The sequence below is a fragment of the Cryptomeria japonica genome, chromosome 8 (genome assembly GCF_030272615.1).
Source record: "Cryptomeria japonica chromosome 8, Sugi_1.0, whole genome shotgun sequence".
NCBI classification, from domain to species: Eukaryota; Viridiplantae; Streptophyta; class Pinopsida; order Cupressales; family Cupressaceae; genus Cryptomeria; species Cryptomeria japonica.
In genome coordinates, this window is record NC_081412.1 from 186,046,647 (window position 1) to 186,061,438 (window position 14,792).

Genomic DNA, 14,792 nt, shown 5'->3' on the forward strand with positions numbered 1-14,792 from the left:
GCAAAAGGACATGGCAGTGGTGGAAAAGCAAGGGTGATCCACAAGGGTAAGGAGGCAAAAATGCCCACTGTGGTGGCCAGCCCCAGTGGCGGCCAAGGCCACCACTCCGGGTTGCCACCCACAGTGGTGCCGCGGGAGCCCCTGTGGGTCTCGGCCTGCAGTGGCATCGCGGGTGCCCCTGTGGCCTTCAGCCCACAGAGGGGGCCCAAGCCACCGACTACGTGCTCGCGTGGGGATACGGGGGGGTTTGGAACTTCCCCAATTTGCTATCAATTTTTTTTTAAGTTTTTATGCCAGAAATATTAAATAACCAAATATTTTGTTTCCAGATTAATGATACACTTATATTTTATTTTTTTTAGTTTCCAAATGTAGCATATATATATATATTTCTATGATTAAATATGTATTTCAATAGTTTTAGCAAACTGATCTCAAATAATAGAATAGGAGTAAATTGTTTTTTTTTTTCATTTAGAGCATATAGTTTCCTTTTTGTTTTAAAATAGGATTATCTAGATTTATTTTCTACTTTTATAGAATATAAAAATATGACAGAGTTGTATTTATTTACAGCAACAACTAACTTTTTTTAAAAAATCAGTAAATACTTAAACAACATGATATGATTCAATACTAACATTCATTCTGAAAGTCCCTTTATTATGCCCTACTTAACATGCACTTCAGAATAGGAAAAATTAAGCAGAAATTTTTTTATTACAACTGCAATATAACCCTTTCTAAAATCCATTGGTTTAATAACATTTGCAACTAACTATTTTAAAAGAATCTATTTAATCTATAAACAACAAATGTGATGCAATATTAATATTCAGTCTAACACCTATTTACATTATTTTGTATTATGAACAATAGATAGATATAAATGTTTATTCTCTTTTACTAACATCTATACTTCAACATTTTATTTATTTTATTTCCATTTCCAGCACGCATACACCTTATTAACAAATAAAAGAAAATAAAAAATAGATTTCCTTCCATTTCCCTCTTTTTTTTGCAATGAATAAATTACAAGGAAATAACTCAAATGTATTTCTTTCTTTGTAGGATCAAAATCTAATAAAAAGAATACATCTTATTTCATGACAAAACATAGTCTAATAAATACATTTTATTTTCTGCAACTTTTCATACAATAAGAAATTCATTTCCTTTAGTTTACCTTGCAACTAAAATACAATAATAAATTATTTTCCTGCAACTAAAATACAACCAGCAAGGATCATTTCCAAGCTTTCCCTTCCAAGTTTTTTCCAAGGCAACCTACAATAAAAAATTGAGGTTGTGACCATGGAAGCTCACCTCCCAACCTAGGCTTACTAGAAGCCACCTCCGAGCTAGGAGAATCAAGGCTAGATGGGAAACACACATACAAACACATACATGCAGAAACTCAAAACAACAAAAATACTCCCAACCCAAGGTTTAAACAATGTCACTTATGTGACTTTTCAAGTGGGGTGAAGGTGGACTAAGTATCCTTGAGGAGAATTCTGCAAATAGTGAGCACAATACCATAACAAGGTTGCAAATATAACACATCTACAAGTTCCAAACTTGTCCCTATAATTCCTTATGACCCCCAAGACATACAAGCCAATAACTCCCCTTATGACCCCCATTGCATAAACATAATACTATGCAGCAAGGGTCACAAAATCCCTTGAGAATCACTCTCTTCCAAAGAGAGCCTCTCACTCAAAGGCTTCCAAATAGTCCTTCACCCTAAGGCCAGTCTACCCTCCCAAGGGTGAGTTTGGCCTTGAAAACTCCCAAAACCAATGACATAAAAACTTAACCAAAATCGCATATCGAAGGATTCCATAAACAACAAGCAAAAACAACAAAGAAAACAATGCAACAACAATCTTTTTCATAACATCAACATACAAAAGATAGCAATTCAAACAACCTTAGTCTGCCAAAAGGGTAAGGGAATTTGTAGGAGAGCTTCCCAAATCCACAACTTTTCTCCTTCCAAACTTAGCCAAAAATATTTCCAATACTTGCAAAAATTTTGAAAATTCTAAGTCTCCAAAATGGAGAGTGAGTGATCAAACTTTTCGCTCCCAAACTATTCCTTATGAAGCCACACCTCACTCTTTCCAAACCACTTGGGAAGGGTGAAGGATGATTATTGGTTGGTCTTCCCAAAACCTTACACACTCCCTAACCAAGGCACCTCAAAAAGGGGAAAGGGAATGGGGAAGAGGAATGACACTCATGAAGTGGGTTATTTAACCAAGGAAGGCTCTTCTAAAGATGAAATTCGACCAACCTGGGAAACTCACTTTTTTGGGAGGTTAAACAAGCCCTAGAGAGTGGATACATGGCTAAATTTGGCCTTCATCTATAGGTACATCATATGGTCCACTAAAAATACCCCTAACTTGACCCCAGCACTTATTTTAACCCCTTGGAAGTCCACCCAAAGTTTTCCTACGGGTCAACCCTGAGTTGACCCTTCTAATGGCTCCCTATCCTAGGTTTACTTGGGACCATTTTAGGATAATTGAAAATATATGCATTGGTAGAATAAATTTCCTCATAAAGAGACATGACAATGCCAACTCAACTTACAACACATGTGTCAAGTGACACTACAAAAATAATTACACATCACTAAAACACACATGGCAATTGTCCCTTTTTGAAATTTATAAATTAAACAAATTTCCAAATTAAACACTCATCCAAGCATAAGATTTACAAATTAAAATACATTTACAAATGAGGGGTTGTCTGTTCAAATAGACAACCCCTGGCTTTACAATCGCACATAGGCCTAGGCTTGATTCTCTGAATAATTTCCATGGTCACATGGAAGAATTTTCTTGCACATCGCACTTGCACATTAGTAATTCCAAAAACCACGTATAATATTATCAACAGAATACAATTCAAACATCGCATAAAATTCTCATTATAAAAATCAAGCATCTAATTATCTGATAACATCCACACACAATCATCTACTAAATGGCATCATCCTCATAAACATGAAATTAAATCATTTATAGAGCATGCATCTGTAATTTCTAGTATAAAATGAAGTACTACAAATCAAAGGAAATGACATAATCATATCAATGTTATCCACCACACGAGATCATATAAAATCTATGTCCAAAATGCATCACAATATAGTATCCAAAATAGGTCCAACATAAAAATAACACAAATGTTATGACGGCTCGGGGTAGGGCCTCACACCCTCCCCCTCTAGGCATGAACTTCCTCCTGGAGTTCATCAAAAAGATGGGGGTACTGAGATCTCATCTACGCTGCATCCTCCCACGATGTCATAACCTTGTCATAACAATCTCACTAGACCCTAACCTAGTCCAGCTCTCAACCTCGAAGAGATGGGGTTCGGCGAGCCAAAATGCGGATGGGCTCCAAAGCTAGCTGATCGTCTGACTCCACCTGCAAGGCATCCCAATCAAAAATATGAGACTCATCATAAATGTACTTCCTTAGAACTACTACATGAAACACATCGTGGATGCATGACAGTCTAGGTGGCAAAGCTAGATGATATGCAACTGGTCCTATCCTCTCAAGGATCTCAAATGGTCTGACAAAGAGAGGTGTGAGCTTAGAACCCTTTCCATAACAAATTGGACTCTTATGCGGTCACACTCTCAGGAAAACTTTGTCCCCAACCATGAAGCTTCGGTCTATCCTCTTCGCATCTACATACTTCTTCTGCCTATCTTGTGCCTCTCTAAGGCGCTGTCTAATCAAAAGGTCAATAAAAGCACAAGTTGAAAGAGGAAGGTTTTTTTTTGTTTGTGATTTGTGCATAAGTGGTTTTTGAAACCATTTATGATTTATGGTTTCTCTCATGCCTATTTATTTAGTGCTTGAGTTGAAAGAAATAGATGTTATTCATAGAAGCAAAGAATTGTTGTAGAATTTGAGAGAGAGAAGTTGTATTGATGTAACTCTTTTGAAGGATTAATACAAGTCTTGGGTCTCTATGTGGTGGAGTTTTTTCTCGAGAGGGTTTCTCCACATAAATTATTGTTTCATGCTTTACATTATTTTGTTATCCATTACCATCTAAAATTTATTGTTATTTGTTTATTTGGTTACGTAAAATTATCAGCATATTTTCACATGATGCAATAGAATGATAATTAATGCTTGAGAAAATGATGCAATAAATGCCTAAGATCAAAATGTAATGAAAATCTTGTGTATGAAAGATAGGGGTTTGACATTGTTGATTTAAGAATTAATGTAATTATTGTGATGGATGAAAAGATAATATTACGTCATGTAATTTATGTTTTGAAATGTATTTCAATACATGATAGTGATTATTATCAATGATTGAGATCACTATTTATGATTTTCAACTTTTTGACACATAAAATAATGAGGTATAATAACATTAAGCTAAGTTGGCTTAGGAACACACTAATTTTAAAATTATAGCTATGATGATCAAGGTTGTTTGGGAAATTTTCACTTAGGTCAAGGTCATGAATAGAGACAATAAGTGAATAAAAATAAAAATTGATTTGATCAATACGATTTTTTTTTGAATGTTGTACCATGAAATTATGTCAAATCAAAACCATGTTTCATGAGAGGTCTTTGTATTTAAAAATGCCATGAAACAAGAGGGAAAAGTGTGAATGCACTTTTCACCTCTACTAATATCATCTTTAGACACTAAAGCTAAAATTATATATTCATACAAAAAATATATATTTTAAATACTAAATAGATAAAATAGATATAAACAGATATTATTATTTATCATAAATACATTGGATATCATAAGATCTCGAAATCTATGCACTTGTTAATCATATATAATTTCACCCTATGCAATGTATTGTTAATTAATATCTTTGGTGCTTCCATATTCTAGGATTGTCTACACATAATTTTTTCAATTAAAACCTCTATTATTTATTTAATGCAGAATCTTATTTATTACTCCTCCAAATATGAGAAGAATAGACATCAATGTTGCTATAAAATTAATGCAACTATTCATTTTTCACATGAGTATGCAATGTATATTTACACTTATGAATTTATTTTCTCAATAGACAAAAAATACACGAGTACAAATAGTTCAACTAGTCCAACTAGATAGCCCTCTTACAAGGTTGAGTTTTATAGTTGGCTTGATGCTAGTTTTTCATAAGTGTGTTTAATATTTTATTATATTTTGGAAAAAATTTATGTTATAAAATATTGATAGAGCAATTAATTTTATAAATTTAATAAATAGGTATTCTCGCTGGAATCCAATATTAGATTTAGGGGATTAGATGGATACAACAAGAGTATTAGTTATATGAGGTTTTAGATCCCTCTTCAATTTGTGAAAATAGAGGTAGAATATTTGATGATTAATCTATAGTTTACATGTGGCTTTTTACGTGTATTCATATATGACATTATAAGGATAATCAAATTATTCTAATAAATACATCATTGCATTTTTATATGACCTTTTTAATTATTTATATAAATTTGTACAATTTTATATTGAATTTTTATGACATTTTTTATGCCTTCATGGGATTATTCATGTAATACTATTATTGTTAATTATTGTAACACTTATTTCTTAATTAAAGGTAGTTTTTCTTTGAAATATAAGATGTTAGGCTAAGAAGGTGTTTTTTCGTTCCACATTATTTATATATGTTATTATTTCTATTTTCATAAATTTAATATTAATGAATATGTATTTGTATTAGCACCTAATTTCACTTCATTTAATATTTTTTAGAAATTAGATTTAGTTTCATTATATTACAATATCTATATACAAAATGTCTGCATGCTTCTTTTCATCTCTACTATCTTCTCAATGATAGTCATTGAAAACATGACCTAATATAATACAATGTGATGCAAAAAACATGCTACAATAGATATTATAGATTACAAACAATATCAAAACATTTTCTATGATGACCTTTTTACAACTTCCTAGATCATGTAATTAGTCAGCATACATGGTAAATTATTTCTATTTAAATTTATATTATAATGAAAGTAAAAAATTTTGAAAAATTTATATAACTGTGTTAAAGTGTTATGTAACATACTATAATAATATAAATAATATGAATCCTCATGCTAAACAATGTACAAGCTACTATTGTTGTAATATTTTATACAAAATGCAATAATAATGATTGTATGATCTATCAGTGTAATTCGTCTTTTCTTGATAGAGGTGTTGAGAAATGTCTCAACTTTTCTCTTTCTATTTTTTAATTAAATAATTAATTAAAAAATTGTAACTATCTTTTTGTTTCAATGAAATTTGCTAAATGCAATTGTAACAACTTGCAAAGATGTTTTTTAATTGTCAAAATAGTAAAAGCATGAAAAAGGGGAAAAATAAATAAAAGCTTGCTAAAATAAAGAAAATCTTTCAAAAGGTGGATAAAAACACAAGTTGAAAGAGGAAGATTTTTGTTTTCTTTGTGATTTGTGCATAAGTAAATTTCTAAGCCATTTATGCAGAAGTATTAAACATTTGGTATCAGAGCCAAGTTGGTTTTATTAGAGAAGGGGATTCCTTTCTTCAAGTGTTTGATTGGGATTTTTGCTATAGCGGGAGAGTGTTGCTTTGTTTTTTGCAGTTTTTAGATTCAATGCAATAAAAATTCATGGCTAGCTCATCTGAGTTGGACATTGAAAAGTTCAATGGCTCCAGATATGAGCTATGGAAGCTAAAAGATGTAGGATGTCTTGGAAGAAAGAGATCAATGTATTGTTTTAATAAAAAGGAGAAACCGAAGAATATTTCAAATGAAGATTGGTATAAATTAGATTGAAAAGCTTGTGGTACTATTTGTTTATGTTTATCTGATTTTGTTCTATTGAATGTTTCAAGTGATACTACTGCACATAAATTATGAAATAGAATAGGAGAGATTTGCCAAACTAAGAGTTTGGTTAACAAGTTTTTATTCTAAAATGAAAGTTATATTCTCTTAGTGAATGATGGAGACTCTATTGTAGAACACTTGAAATCATTTAATCTAATCTTGAGTCAAGTGCAATCAATTAATGTAAAGATAGAGGAAGAGGATAAATGCATTTTGTTATTATGTTCACTTCCTAAATATTGGGATAATCTCATTCTTACAATCCGTGGTTCTTTTATAGATAATCTGACATTTAATGCCCTTATTACTACTCTACTTTCAGAAGAAATGAGGAGAAAGACTTCAGAAGGGTCTAAAGATGCATTACATGTATGAGGTAGAACTAAAGAGAGTAAGGACAAAAACAAAGGTGATAAAGACAAGTCTAAGGATTATTCTAAGTCCAATGGAATGTCTAAATAACTTGGTAATAGTAGATTGAGATGTTGGAACCATGGTAATCGGGGGCATCTCAAAAAGGAATATAAAAGTGAAAAGAAAATTAATGATGATTCCTCTACTGATAAATCCTTTGATGATGAAGTCATTGATGCTTTTATTATTTTTGCTAATATGACTTATGATGACTCTTGGCTAATAGATTTAGGTGCATCCTACCACATGACTCCTCAGAAGGAGTGGTTTTCAGCATATTCAGTTTATGATAGTGGGTAAGTTTTCCTCGGGGATAATAGCACACGAAAAATTGTAGGTTTAGGGGATGTAAAATTGATTTTCAATGATGGAAGGGTCAAAACTTTGAAACATGTATTGCACATTGCTGGCTTAGGTAGAAACTTAACTTTTGTATCTAAAATGAATGATTTAGGAGTGCATGTTACTTTTGAAAGAGTGGTTACATGTTAAGAAGAGGGAATTTTATTTTAGCTAAGGGAAATAGGTGTGGAACCCTATTTAGACTTGATAAATCTATACCATATAAGCTATGGCACCATATGATGGGCCATATTGGTGAAAATGGTCTCAAAAACGTCATAAATAAAAAGATGGTTGATTGTTTGTCTAGTTACTTTGCTCATTTTGATTTCTACGAACATTGTGTGTATGGAAAGAAACATAGAGTATCTTTTAAATATGGAAGTACGAGAGCTAAAGAAGTTTTGGAGGTAATTCATAGTGATGTTTTTGGTCCTGTGGATGTACCATTTATTAAAAAGTCTTGCTACTATGTTTCCTTTATTGATGATTATTCCAGATATTCATGGATTTACTTTTTGAAGGAAAAATATATTGTTCTTTCTATATTTAAATAATTTAAAACTCATGTTGAATAATAGACAACTATTAAAGCAAAGGTTTTAAGAACGGATAATGATAGTCAGTTTTTCTCTAAGATTTTTGATGACTATTGTAAGCATGTATAAAATGTTAGGCAGAAATCAACACCATATACCCCACAATAAAATGGACTAGCGAATAGAATGAATAGGACTTTAATGGATAGAGCTTGAAGCATGTTGAGTAATGCAAATCCTGAATAACATTTTTGGGCTAAAGTAGTTCACACTACTTGTTATCTAGTTAAGAGAACACCCACTTCTACTATTGTTGGTAAAACTCCCTATGAGGTATGGACATGTAAACGTCTATTAGTTTCTCATTTTAGATTTTTTGGTAGTGACGCATATATTCATGTTCCTAAAGAAAAACATTCTAAGTTTGATTTCAAAGCTAACAAGTGTGTTTTTAGGGTCATGGTGAAAACATTAAGGGTTATAATCTTTGGGGTCTTATAGAAATGAAAATGGTATATTTTAAGGATGTGATTTTTCAGGGAGCTAAAGGAATTTAAAAATGATGAACAACCTTATAGATGACATCTAAGAAAATAGTGCATTTTAATATAAAGGTTGAACCATAGAAAGATACATAGGTAGAACAACCTCAAGAAGATGCACATGTAGAACAACTTGATGAACATGAAGGTGAAGAGAAATGATTAGAAGAGAATCCTGAAGATGAAAAATTAAAGCATCTTGTTACACCTCAAAGAAGATCCACAAGACAATGTAAGCCCATTGATATGTATGGATACAATCCATCTAATTGTCATTGTGTTTTTTTAATTATCTTATACTAACAACTAACCTAGATCTATGAAAGATGCATTATCTCTAGATGAGAATGAGTCTTGGTTAGAGGCAATGAAAGACGAAATGAAGGCTTTGGAAAAATGTGACACATGGGATCTATTTGAGCTACCTAAGGGGAGAAAAGCCATTGGATGAAAATGGGTATTTAAAAATACATTTAGAGTAGATGGTAAGTTGAAATGGTACAAGGCTCGGTTAGTGGAAAAAGGTTACTCACATGTTGAGGGAGTGGATTTTGGCAAGATTTTTTCTTTTATGGCTAAATTGACTTCCATTACATTCATTTTATCTATTGTTGTTGCTTTTGATTTATAAGTAGAAAAAAATGATGTTAAAATAAATTTCTTACATGGGGATCTTGATCAAAAAATATTTATGAAACAACCTAATAATTTTATTGTGAAGGGACAAGAGCTTTTGGTTTGCAAGTCAAAAAGATCTTTGTATGGTTTGAACCAGGCACCAAGAATGTGGTATCAGAAATTAGATTCTTTTGTATTGAATCATGACTTTGTTAGAAGTGAAGAAGATCATTGTGTTTGTTTCAAATTAGTTAATATTCAATTACTAGTCATTGTCCTTTATGTTGATGATATGCTATTTATTGGGAAAGATAAGGGAATGATTAGGGAGCTTAAGAGTCAACTATCTGGTACATTTGATATGAAAGATTTGTGGGTTGCAAAATATATATTGGATATGGAAAACAATAGGGATTGAGCTAACAAAAATCTATAGTTAAGTCAAAAGAAGTATGTTAACACTATTTTGCAACATTTTTTCATGCATGATTGTAAGCCAGTTAATAGTCCCTTTCCAATTGGCACTAAGCTATCTTTAGAAAAATATCCTAAAATAAATGATGAACTTGAAGAAATATGTAAAGTTCCATATGCTAGTATTGTAGGAAGAATTATGTATGTTATGGTTTGTATAAGAGTAGATATTACCCAAGCAATGAGAGTTCTTAGTAGATTTATGGAAAGTCTTGGTAAAGAACAATCGACTTATGTGAAAAAGGTTTCCAGATATCTATGTGCGACTTATAATCATTATATTTGTTATCATGGATCAAATGATATGAGTGGGGTGATTGATTTGTAGGGCTTTGTTGATTCAAATTTTGTTGGTGATCTACATTGTAGAAGATCAACAAGTGGCTATATTTTTACTTTGTTTGGAGGAACAGTTAGTTGGATGATAAAAAGACAACCTACAATTGCATTGTCCACTACAGAAGCAGAGTAGATGGCTATAACACACACTTGTAAAGAGGTTGTGTGGTTAGAAAGATTGTGATCGGATATTGGCTTTTAGTGTAAATAATTAAGAATCAGTTGTGACAGTTAGAGTGTCATTTGTCTGGCCAAAAACTCAATGTATCATGCCCACACGAAGCACATAGGTGTTCAATATCACTTTGTTTGGGAAATGGTTGAGGGTGGTAGAGTTATGTTATAGAAAGAAGACACTTTAGTGAATATTTCATATTCTCTTACTAAACCAAGAGCACAAGAAAATTTAGTTGGTGCAGAGAGGCCATGTGCCTTACCTCTTTTTGTTAGAGTATTTGGGTATTTACTTGATTAATTAAACATTATTTGTTTAATTATTTAAGTTCCCTTTATCTCTTTTACACTTAAGCTAACTTTAGGTGCGTATAATTAATTATTTTATTTAATTATTATGTGCAAACCTAGGTTTTCCCTTTTAGGGTTTCTTGACCTATTAAAGGTTGAGTTCTTTCTTTTCATTGTATGAAGAAGGATTATTATTGACAATACATTTTGGAAATTATTGAGCTCTCATCTTTTGGAGCATATTTTTCTTGTGTATTCTTTCCTTCTGTGATTTGCTTCATTGCTTCTCCTTGTAACAAGTTTTTCAGCTTGCAGAGATTATTTGGTCTCCTATGTTGTTGTATTTTCTCAACTCCTATTTGGTATCAGAGCTTCAGATCTGCAACTACCTGTTCTTGTTTTGAGAATTTTGCTTTGGAAGCATATCTGGGGTTTCAGGAAATTTTTTATGTACCTAGGGTTTGACTATTTTTCTGAGCACTTTGGGCCTAAACGGACCTCACCAGCATGCTCAGAAGGCCCAAAAACCCCTATGGTCATATAAAATTTGACCTATTTTGGTTCCTGAGCCTTTGGGTGAATTTTTTTCTCAGATCCAGGTCATACAACCCTGGCACGCAGATCGAGAAAAAATATTTAAATTTTTTTTTTTGGCCCTTTTATGGCATGCAGGCCGAATTTTTCATTTTTTTATTAAAAAAATTTCTTAAAAAAAAGCAAAAGGCGAAAACCAAGGTTTTTAAAATTTTTTTTTGTTTTTTACAAAATTTTGGGGGGGGATCCCCATGGTACGCAGGGCACCGTGGGGCCCCCTGCCTTCACGCAAGCCTGTATAGCTCCACGGCCACCGGCCCTTTGGTCCCTCCACCAGTTTCCAGCCCCCTACCGGCTCCCAGCCCCCGCCGGCCTCCCTACATTCCCAAACGGCCGCCCAGTAGCCCTCCCACTCCGCTCCCGGCCCTCACTGGTTTTTCCAGCTGACCACCACCACTTCCCAGCCGCTACTGCAGCACCGCCTCTACCACAGCTCACTATCACTCAGCTCCCCGGCCCGCCACCCACGCTAGGTCGCCGCTCAGTTCCCCAGCTGCCACTCCGCCTGGCCCCCTAGCACCACCAATAGCCTCCCTATGCCGCCCGGCTACCGAGCTCAGCCGCCGGCTACCAGAGCTCCGCCCGTCTGCCACCGAAGCACCACCGGAGCGCCGCTCCCTGGCCTCCTCCACCCAAACAAGCCACCAGACCTCTTTTTTGGCATTTTTCAAGGGGGGTTTGTTTTTTTGGCTCTATCTTGGGCATATGGAGTCATTTTTTCGAAAACAAATAGGTGTCGGAAAGTTGGTTCCGAGGCCGACCTCATGGTGTTGGTAATTTTTTCCAATTTTGTTGTTTGACTATATTTTTTTTCAGTCAAAGTGAGGTCTAGTTTTTGCACTCCGGGAGCCATAGAATGAGCATCCGACCTCCATTTTTTGAAAACTTTATTTTTTTGGAAAACATGTGTTATATACTTTCCAGCCATGTGAGTTTTATTTCCAGATTCTACTCCATGCATATTTTATTTAGTTTTTTGCTTTTTAGCACTATGGTGGATATCGTGGTTGTTTCAGGTCCTGGGATCTCTTCTCTGAGTAGGATGTCTCTATTTTGGTTCACCTTTCTATTTCCAGTCTTCTTATCATTGTAGCTTGTATTTATGCAAACGCACTAAGATAAAGTTCCATCATGCATTGTTTACTTGGAATCTTACATATTTTGTGTCTTGTTGTACATGCACTATTGATCAAGTGCCATGAGGGGGTTGATGTTTTCCTATTGTTTGCCATCTTCCTTTGTCCAGTGAGTGTTCCTTCCATGACATTCATCTCATGATGATGTGTCTCAGCACCTTTGATGTTCTTGGTTCTTTGTCATGCAGTTTTTTTGGCAGTCCTTTTCAGTGCTTCTGTCCCTCTCCCACTTCCGCATTATGGGGAGGTTTATCCTGTTGGTTCTACTGCTTCGGTGGTTCGATTGATCAGCTCTTCAGGCTTTGGTTTCTCATGCCATCTATATCTTTGATTTCAGTTGTTTTTGCCTTGTTTTCCTCCAGATGCGAGTAGTGTCATTTGAGGGCACTCATGCAGATTACAGTCTTCTCTACCTGGTCATGTTCTAGTTCAGTGGATGTTCTTCAAATCAGTAGTTATTCTTCCACAGAGTTTGCAGGTTCTTCATGCATCAGTGATATTCTTTTTCATCTCTTTTTGGAGTAGAGTTTTGTTCCCATGTGGTTTTCTCTATTTCTCCAATTCATAGAGATTTCATTGTATTTGGGTACCTGATCAGGCCTTGTTGTCGGGACCCATCTTTATTGCTTTCAGTAGCTATTCTAGGTTTTAGCTTCTCCCTAAGTCTAGCTTAAGGGGTGGTGTTAGAGTATTCGGGTATTTACTTGATTAATTAAACATTATTTATTTAATTATTTAAGTTCCCTTTATCTCTTTTACACTTAAGCTAACTTTAGGTGCATATAATTAATTATTTTAATTAATTATTATGTTCAAACCTAGGTTTTCCCTTTTAGAGTTTCTTGACCTATTAAAGGTTGAATTCTTTCTTTTCATTGTATGAAGAAGGATTATTATTGACAATACATTTTCAAAATTATTGAGCTCTCATCTTTTGGAGCATATTTTTGCTGTGTATTCTTTCCTTATGTGATTTGCTTCATTGCTTCTTCTTGTAATAGGTTTTTCAGCTTGCAGATATTATTTGGGCTTCTGTGGTGTTGTATTTTCTCAACTCCTATTCTTTTGAATATTGATTTGTTTAGTTTTCCTTTATGCTTTATGCAAGGTATTCGACAATTTAGAGAATGTCGAGAAATGTCTCAACCTTGCTATTTCTACTTTTGAATTAAAGAATTAATTGATACAATTTTTTTTAGTTGTCATGAAATTTTCCAAATGCAATTGTGACAACTTGGAAAGATGTTTTTTAATTGTGAAAATAGTAAGAGCATGAAAAAGGAGAAAAATAAATACGCCCGCAGTGCCACTGTGGGTGGCGACCCCCAGTGGTGGCCTCGGTCGCGACCCCCGTGGCTTAGGGTTGTCATCACCGCCATGCCCCTTTGCAGCCACCACATCCCTTAATCTTTGCGCCCCCCCCTTGCATATTGCTCTTTCTCGGCCGCCTCCATTAAACCTGCACACACACACAAGGGAAAAACAAAGAAAGAAAGGATTAAGATATGTTAAAATGTGCAACCCTAACCCATTTTCGGGTTAGGGTTAGCATTTTGAATAAAGAAAAGAATAAGATATGCAACCCTAGCCCATTTTTGGGTTAGGGTTAGTATTTAGAAAGAATGAAATATTAGGTTAGTTTTTAAATAAAATAAAAGGGATAACTCAACCCTAATTAGGGTTTGAAGTCTAAATATTATTAAAATGAGAGGAGGGAGAATTCAAATATGTATTTCAATAGTTTTAACAAACTGATCTCAAATAATAGAATAGGAGTAAATTGTTTTTTCTTTTCATTTAGAGCATATAGTTTCCTTTTTGTTTTAAAATAGGATTATCTAGATTTATTTTCTACTTTTATAGAATATAAAAATATGACAGAGTTTTATTTATTTACAGTAACAACTAAATTTTTTTTAAAAATCAGTAAATCCTTAAACAACATGATATAATTCAATACTAACATTCATTCTGAAAGTCCCTTTATTATGCCCTACTTAACATGCACTTCAGAATAGGAAAAATTTAGCAGAATTTTTTTTATTACAACTGCAATATAACCCTTTCTAAAATCCATTGGTTTAATAACATCTGCAACTAACTATTTTAAGAGAATCTATTTAATCTATAAACAACAAATGTGATGCAATATTAATATTCACTCTAACACCTATTTACATTATTTTGTATTATGAACAATAGATAGATATAAATGTTTATTCTCTTTTACTAACATCTATACTTCAACATTTTATTTATTTTATTTCCATTTCCAGCATGCATACACCTTATTAACAAATAAAAGAAAATAAAAAATAGATTTCCTTCCATTTCCCTCTTTTTTTTGCAATGAATAAATTACAAGGAAATAACTCAAATGTATTTCTTTCTTTGCAGGATCAAAATCTAATAAAAAGAATACATCTT